The following is a 9,146-nucleotide window of genomic DNA, read 5'->3' on the forward strand; positions in this document are numbered from 1 at the left end:
GTGTCTCAGGCGTGGGTGCCCAGCACTGGACCCCCTCCTCCAGCTGTGGCCTCACCAGGGCAGAGCAGAGTGGGAGGAACAGGGTGACATTAAAGCAGCTTTTCTGTTAGCACACGGCCAGGGATCCCCTGGACGAAACCTCCCATGGCCCTGGTGTTCAAGGGCAGCATCAGCAAACATCTGGAGCAGCACAGCTGGGCTGGCCCTGCCGTGGGGTCCCCCCAGCCCAGACAGCCCCCGCCGGACGAAGGGCTCTTCCTCTGCCACCCGAACGGGCGCGGCAGCAGGGGGAGCTCTGGGGCTTTTTTAAAAAAATTAATTAAATATATTTCTTCAAACGGAGCAAAGAAAGTTTTCTGGAAAGGCTGGAGGAAATCCCTCTGAGGATTGATCAGATGTGAGAAGTGCCAGGAGCAACCTGCCAGCGTGGGACAGCAGGGGCGAGAGTGTTACCTCCCCGGGTGTCACCCCTGTCCTCCTGCGCCTCGCAGAGGGGTGGCCAGAGGAGAGCAGTAACCAGAAGCAGCTCTCCTGCTGCTGGTGCTCCCACTGAGCCTTCTGGGGCCGGGCTGGGGTACGGCTGGGGCGGGATTGCCCCGCCCCGATCTGTCAGGGTGGTGTGAGCAACCGCCCAGGTGCAAGGAGTGACCAAGGAGCAGCCTGAGCCCCGCCTGCTCGGGGGCACAAACACCCATTTCCATTAACCCACCGCAAATGTGCCCGTTGAGGTGCCTGTGTACTGGGGGGGCACGTCACACCCTGACACAGCCCTGTGGGTCCCGGGGTGCAGGATGGGTGTCTCCTGGAGCAGCACCCCGGCGTGCACCGGCTGTGGAGTGCTGGGCACCTGGTTCTTCCAGGCTCAACCACGCATCGTTGGTGCTTTGGAGCAGCTGCTATATGCTGTCCCTGCCACACAACTGTTGGCATTTTGGGATGATAGGACAAGGGACAGGACGAGCTTGCACGGTGGTTGCCAGGTCCCAGTTCAGGACCGTGTTTTTGTGGTGATTAAGCTTTACTGTGCGTGGGTGGAGATGGGGAAGGTGATCCCATGATCCATGGATGGGTGATGAGGGGTGGTGGGAAGCCAGGCAGGACCTCTCACCCCTCTCATGCCCTGTGCCAGCCCCTGGCTGTGCTGCTGCTCTGGGGTGGAGCCCTGCAAGGGTTGCAGTTCACAGGGCTTTCTTCTTGCACTATTGGTTTGTGCCCACATTGAAAATTCAGGCTCTCTTTCCCCAGGGTGGTTGTTCTTGGAAATAGGTGAGTTCATGGCTTGGTGAGGATCAGGGGGGCCAGGCTGAGAAAGCTGGGCTGGCTCAGCCTGGAGAGGAGAAGGCCCTGGGGAGACCTTCAGGTGGTCTTCCAGTACTTAAAAGGGTCTATCAGAAAGGGGACCTACAAGAAAGATGAGGAGGGACTTTTTACAAGATCTTGTAGTGATAGGACAAGACGTAATGGCTTCAAACTGGAAGAGGGAAGATGGAGATTAGGTATTAGGAAGAAATCCTTCACTCAGGGTGGTGAAACCCTGGCCCAGGTTGCCCAGGGAAGCTGTGGATGCTCCATCACAGGAGGTGTTCAAGACCAGGTTGGATGGTGCCTTTTCACAATCTGGTCTAGTGGGAGGTGTCCCTGTCCATAACAGAGGGGTTGGAAGTAGATGACCTTTAAGGTCCACTCCAACCGAGACTATTCTATGATTCTCTGATTTTGTGAACCATAAATCAAGCCTCTGCTTCCAGGCAAACCAAGATTTCATCCATATGAATCACTACCTCCTTGCTAAATCATCTTGTATTAAGGACATCCTAAAATGAATGTGCTTGAGTCAGAAAGTCCATTAAAAATGAGAATCTGAATGACTAAGGGAGGATTTTACATCTGCATCCAAGTTTGCAAGCAAATAGGGGCATTTATAGGCAGAGCAGTCACCCTCCAAATATTTCTGGAAAAAAAAGCCCCAAAAGCCCAGGCAGGGGATGACTAATGGGAGTGGGCAGGAACGGGCTGATCCAGGAACTGCCCGGGTGAGGAGCCTGCAGGGAGCTCAGCTGGGACTGCCTGGCTCCACCTTGACCCAGCAGACCTGGTTGGGTGAAAGCAGATTTCTCCAGAAATAAAAATTTTCCTGCTTTCTGGTGACCCTTTGCCAACCCAAGAGCTCAGAAAGGAAAGTGTGCAGCAGCCCAGCGCCGTGGGAGAGCTTCAGCTCAGAGGGTTTGGGCTGTGCTGGGACCGTGACAGGTGGTGGGATGAGTTGTCCTCTGCTTCTGAAACACCAGGTCTGCCTTTATTTCAAAAACTAGAACTTCAGGCATGCTGAGGAAGTCCTCCTAGACCTTCAGACATGCTCAGGATGCTCCAGCAGCAGGAAGAAGGAGAAATTCAACTTTCAGCACTCTCTGCAGCAAGGTGTCCAGGGGCTTTTGGATCTCCATGGGGCCTGGGGATGGGGGAGCTGGCACCCCAGAGTGGTCCCATGGGGCAGAATGCATTCAGCTGTGTTCCTTTGTGAGACCACACCAGAGCAGCACAGCAGCCCATGGTGGGAAGCCCTGGAGGTGTCAGTGCAGGGGAAGGACTCGTGCCCAGCCCTGGTGGAGGTGTGCCAGCTGAGCAGCTCCTCTCTGGAGACAGCCCTTGGTGGCTGTGGCAGAGGACAGGGCTGGCCACTGACTCGTGGCTCCTGCGTGTGCCTGGCCAAAGCAGGACGTGGCAAACACCAGTCATGGTGACCGGGACGTAGTTGCTCCCAGGGAAAGATGGTTTGGGAATAAGGCCACGTCTCTGGCTTGGATGCTGAAGTTTGGAAGGTGAAATATGTGTCATCCAAGGGATATGTGCCCATCTAGGGCTTGGGGAGCCAGGCAGAGGATACCCCACAGGGCAGTGCTCTGGGGCTGCTGTCCCCTCACAGCAGAACCAGTCACTTGCAGACCCCTTCAGGGCTTGATAAAAGCCACCTGGTTCATGTCCTGGCATCAGCACAAGAAGACATGGACCTGTTGGAGTGGGGCCAGAGGAGCCCCAGCTGGTGATCCCCTCTGCTGGGAGCCCAGCAGGAGAGAGTTGGGCTGGGGCAGCCTGAGAGGAGAAGGCTCCAGCTGGGGAGACCTTCTGGGGGCCTACCAGGACCTCAAGGGGAGCTATAAAAAAGCTGGGGACAGACTTTTTAGCAGGACTTGTTGTGACAGAACAAGGGGTGACAGTTTGAAACTAAAAGGGGAAGATTTAGCCTAAAGATAAGGAAGAAATTGTTGACCCTGAGGGTGATGGGCCCCTGGCCCAGGCTGCCCAGAGAGGTGGTCGCTGCCCCATCCCTGGAACCATTCCAGGGGAGGTTGGCTGGGGCTCTGAGCAACCTGCTCTGGTTGCAGACGCCCCTGCTCCCTGCAGGGGGTTGGACTGGATGAGCTTGAAAGGTCCCTTCCAACCCACCCAAATCTTTCTATGATTTGATGAATTTGATGAACTGTAAAACCTGACCCGGTGAAGACACAAGACTGCATCTGAACACACCAGGACAGGGAAACCCGAGCAGAAGACAGAGATGTCCACCCAGCACACACCACCCAGCACCTGCTGTGGGACATGGACAAATCCACAGGGACACAGCTGGGATCCCTGCTGGGGTGCAGGGGTGCACCCCCCAGCCCTGCTCCAAGCCCTGCACACCTGGGGGGGTCTCTCAGCCCCAGCCGCAGCTGTGGGCTCAGCACCATTGAGCCTCCACCTCCCGCAGCCCTGGGATGGACTCTGCTGCTGTTCTCCTCGGGCAGCTCTTCACCTTCTAACGGTCCTCACTCCCTTCCTCGCTCACTCAGCCCCTGGGTGCTGCGAAGTGAGGGGGATCTTGTGGCCGTGCCCACTGCAGCTCTCCTGGGTTTGGTGTGGATTTCATGGGGTTTTGGACTTCAGTGACTGCTGAACTTTGGCTCGGGGATACCCAGAAGGGCAGAGGCACCGGTATGGTATAAAGAAGCAGTCCCAGCTGAGCTGGCTGGTTGGAGTGTGCAGGCACAACCCACCTCTGCCTCCTGAGCATCCTCCTCCCGGCCTGGGAGCACCCTCAGACCCAGATGTGAACTCCATGGCTCAGGCTTCTCTGAGTCTAAATATGGATTTGAAGGAAATTCCAGCTCAGACCCCTCCTGGCATAGCTCTCTGGCTCTGCTCTTGTGGTTTGAGCACGCAGGACCTCTGACTTACAGCTGCAAATATCTCGTAGTTCTACAAGAGGAAGCAGCACTTCTAATGTGCATGGGAATTATCCCATGTCCTAAAGCTTTGCCGAGCCTGGAAGCCATCTGTGTGACCCTCCCCGGGGTCGGAGGTGAGACATTCCATCTTTCCTGTGTCATTTGGAGTGAAAAGCCAAATCCTGGCTGGTGCTCAGAGCCCAGCAAGATGCTGCGGCCGCATCAGGACGCTTGGAGCTGCTTTCTTTAAACACCAATTTAGCCATGTGCAAGGCAGCCCAGCAAGCAGCCCCTGAGCCTGCAATACACGGGGATGTGTCCTGCTCCTTCAAGGAAAGGGCAAAAGAAAATGACTGAAAGGCTGAAAGGGAATAAAAAGGCCAAAACCTTGCAAGGCTGCAGGAGCCAACAGCTGAAAGGGGAAATAGCGACAGTCTCAGTGCCCGGGGGGAATTTAAAATGCAGGGTATGGATCCAAAACTGCCGAACTGCAGCAAGATGTACAGTTCATTGCAACTGTGAGAGATTCCCAGAGATTTGCCGGGAGCTGACTGGTATCTGTCATTAGCAACAGGATTGGCCAGTTTAAATGCCCTGATTGAAAACTGAATAATTTAATTTAAACCAGCCGGTTATAGGTGAAGTCAAGACCGCCTAATTTTGACCCCATGGACCACCCATGAGCATCATCCCTCAGGACACTCACCCATGGGGGAGACTCCAGGAGTCTCAGCAACCCAAGTTTGAGGTGTCTAACTCAGGGTGAAACAAACTGCCTCCCAAAGAACCTGTTGCTCTGCAGTTAGAACAGAACAGCAGAGAATATTACTTTTAATATTTGATTACTTGAGGTGGAGTTGAGTGTCTCCTTGCTGCACCTCTCTTTCCACCCCCAGGGATGTGCCAATAAGCTAGGGCACATCCGGATGGCCCCAGGAAGGTCCTGCCTCTGGTCCCTGCAATGTGTGGGCTCTTTGAGGGAAAATCTGGCTGGTTTGGTTGGTTCCTCAATGAAGAAGGTCGTCATGGGCTTGTTGTGTTGGACCAGCACCAAAGACATCAAGCTGGAGCCTTTTATCTTGGGTGCTGCCCAAAAGTGGGGTGAGAGGACAGACTTTGCCTTGATGCACAAGACAGAAGACAAGAAGCTGACGTGACCATGGGTGGAAGCAGTAAGGCCATGCCAATCACCATGGGTGACAAAGCTCCTCAGCCGTGCTGATGGGTGCTGGGGTCCTTGTTTGAGCCTTCCAGACTTTCTCCCAACCTGTCCTTTGGAGGAGACACTGCTGGGACAAGGTGGTGAGTCTCACACTGGCACTTTCCTCCCCCAAAGCAAAAAGGCCAAGCCATGAATGAGGACGTGGAGGTGGGCTGGCTCATCCTGGGGCCTTCCCTACAGGGAATAAATAAGGCAGCACAGGGATGGGAGGAAATCTCCCTGGAGAAGCAGCTTGTTTACCACAGCTCACACTGGTCCCAGCCAGGAAAAGTGGCCCTTGGCTTCCTCGTCCCCTGGCAAAGCAGGAGGTTGTTTTGATGTGTCGGGAGAGGTGCTGGGGCTGTCCTGCTGATGGGGAGAGGCGATTCCCATCGCTCCCAGGGTGACTCAGATTTCCTGGAGATGCTCTTATCTCATCCTGCCCTCTGCCCCTCGCAGCCCGCTGGAGGTTTCCTGGCTCTGTGGCTCCCACACCCACCAGCAGACGGGAACCCCCGGCAGGTGCTGGGGAGCACCGGGCTCCCGGGAGGGCTGGGGTGTGCCCAGGGGTGCTGGGAGTCTGGGTGCTGCTCTGTGTCCCCAGCTCAGCTTCACAGCGAGTTTGGCGTGGGGAAATCATCCTCTGTGGCCTGTGGCAGAGCCCCCCGAGAGCTCCAGGGCGATGACCCCCCGGGACGGCTCCAGCAGCACCTGCAGGAGGGCTCGAAGGCAGAGCTGGGGGTGCAGGTCAGGCTTCCCAGCAGGGTGGAACCATTTTGCTGTTCCCATTTAGATTTGGGACATTAAATGCATTTCTGATTCCAAATTACCCATATAGGAGCCCCCAGCCACTCCCCACCACAGAAGCAGCACCCTGTAACCTGGGGAAGAAGTTCCCCTCGCACAGTGCCAACCAAAGCCAAGGGGTTTGCTGGGGCTCTGGAAAAGGCAGGCTCAGGAATGGGATACCCCCAGCTCCGCTTCCTTCTCCAAGTGACACAACCAACCACCTCGCTGCTCCCCAGCTGCTCCCGTCTCAGCAGACCTCCCGGGTGGGCTGGAGGGGGATCTGCACCTCCCTGGGGGCTTGGGCTCTGGCTCTGGCTTTGGCCAAGCTGAGTGGAGACGTCCTTCCCCTGCCTGCACCTCTGCCTTCCCTCAAACCACGCTGCCCTTGTCTCCAGAGTCTCCTCTTGGGCACAGGAGCTGATGCTGGAGGTCGGAGATGGAGGTGCAACCACACAGTGGACACTGTGCTCCTCCTTGCAGCCTCCTCGCTCCCAGCTGAGGAGAGCAGATAACTAAATCCGTGATCATTGTGTTATTACCCTCATTATTTTCTTTTTTCTTTGGGTGCTGAGCTTGCTCTCTGCATTAACAAACAGATACAGGGAGGATGGCAGCACCCTGGTTGCTGGGTGGCCTCACTGTCCATCAGGATCTGGGGCAACTGCCCAAATTTTGCATTCTGCTTGGTGGCTTTTCTTTAATCCGTGGCCGGTTCTTTTCTCTCCTCCCCTGCAATATGATCAGTGTGACGTTTGGGCTCTCCCTGCCACTGCCTCTGTGCTCTCCAGCCACTCTTGTCCCACCCGAGATGGGTGACAGTTTCTTGCTGGATACCAGGACACCAGGAGCCACCCACTGTGGTGCTCCAAATGCTCCCAGTGTGCTGGAGACAAGCACCACCCAGGCAGGGTGAGAAATGAGTAAAAAATGAGAAAATGAGAAATTTAGGGGGGAAAAAAAACCTGAACACATACAAAATATCACCTTGACCTGGCAGTGTCACAACCCAGGGGTAGTTCTGGTGTCTCTGAAGCTGTGTGTGCACCATCCTGTGCTGGGGATACCTTCAAACATGGGACTCCAGCTCTCCCCTGTGACCAGAGACCTTCCACCCAGCCCAGAGGGGCCCTTTAACCAGTTGGAGGAGGAGGAAGGTGGCCAATGGCTGGATGGAAAGGGACTTTTTAGGACTGTGGGTATCATTAGCTGGTCTCCTTTGACTTGCAGCTTTCTCTGATGGTGAGACAAGATCTCCAGGTTTTAATCACAGCTTCAGTATTGAGCCTTTCTTAGGAACTAGGCTGCTCCAGCTCCCTGCCTCAGTTTCCCCAAGCAGCACTACCAGTGTACCTGGCACAGGTATTTTCACAAGGACAATGTCCTGCTGGACACATTCCCGTCGTGTTTTCCTTATGTTCCCTGAGTCTGGACCACACCAGCATTCCAGCACACCCATTTTCCGCTCTGGTGAGGACCCTTGGACATGATGCTGAGCCTGAGAAGGGAGCAGAGCCCCAGCCGGGACAGTGGACGACTCGGAGGTGCCTCTGCAGGCGTTTCCTTGCCGGATCCTTCTGGCTGTGCACAGAGTCAGCACCTCTGGCCATAAAAAATAAATCCTGGAAACGGTTCCCTCTCCCTTGTGCATCGCAACGGCATCTGGAAGGGCCACAGCCCAGGTGAGAAAGGCAGTGGTGGCTCAGCACCGGGCATCAGGATGTGTGCTGGGACAGGGACAGGGCTCTGGGGTGAGTGACATGGCAGAGCCTGGCCAGGACAGGCTGATCAGTGTCACCCCAGCAGTGGCTTTGGCTGCCTGCCCTGCTGGGGGCCAGCCTGGAGCTGTGACGGGTCGGGCTGTCTTCTCCCTGCCTTTTGCAGATGGAGGCTGGCGCACCTCTTCCCAGGGCAGGGCTGCTCCCACAGCAAGCAGTTATTCATTTCCAGGAACATTTGAAGCAGAGAGAGGTCCTGGAAGGCTCCTTCATGTTTGCTGCCCATGTGTTTCCACAGCACCACGACTCCTGCACCCCTGGAGGGGGTGACATGGGCACAGGCTGCCCAGGGGAGCTATGGATGCTTCATCCCTGGAGGTGTTCAGGACCAGGTTGGATGGGGCTCTGAGCAACCTGGTCTAGTGGGAGGTGTGGCATGGCAGGGGGTTGGAACTAGATGACCTTCAAGGTCCCTTCCAACCCAAAGCACTCTACAATTCTATGAAAAAAAAAATCCACCTCTTTTTGCTTATTGTGAACCTTCGTCCTCCTACTTTCACGAATACATCCTTGCAGGACTGAGGCCTGGATTTGTTTGCCATCACACGTGCACTCCATGGCTCCCTTGGCTGTTCCTGGGGAGAACTGTTCCCTTCAGCCACCGCTCTGCCATTGCCTCACTGGAATCAGGGACCAGTGTCCAAGGCGCCCGTGACTCGTGGTTTTTTCAGGTGGAATACCATCACCCTCGGCTCTGATACCTTCTCCTCCTCCTCTCCCTTTCTCCCCTAGCTTGGGGGCAGCTGGGTGGACCCACCAGACCTCCTCCCACTCTGACCCTGCTCCTCCCGGTGCAGAGCTGGGACACACTGGGGCTGGGACGGCAGAAGAAGTGACCTCAGTGCTGGGGCTCCTGGCTCTGCAGCAGGGCTCTGCCTCTTGTGTGGTCGCCAAACGGCCCCTTTATTGACGACACTCCAGGAACACAGTAACGGAGGAGGCTGGGCTGCAGGAGCAGCTGGGTTCCCCCGGCTGGGGAGGGGGATGGAGGTGCCACAACATCCCCAGACGGGCGGCGCCCGCGGCTGGCGCCGTTAGCCCCCAGACACTGCCCGTGCCCCGGGAGGGGCTGCCCCGGGGCGGTGAGTGGCCCCACTCTCCCCTCCTGGGGCTGTTTTGGGTGGAACTGCTGGCTCGGCTGAATTTCTGCTGGCTGGCTCGTCCCCGTCTCACCCC

Source organism: Merops nubicus, unplaced genomic scaffold (assembly GCF_000691845.1).
Source record: "Merops nubicus isolate BGI_N331 unplaced genomic scaffold, ASM69184v1 scaffold17874, whole genome shotgun sequence".
In the NCBI taxonomy this organism is placed as follows: domain Eukaryota; kingdom Metazoa; phylum Chordata; class Aves; order Coraciiformes; family Meropidae; genus Merops; species Merops nubicus.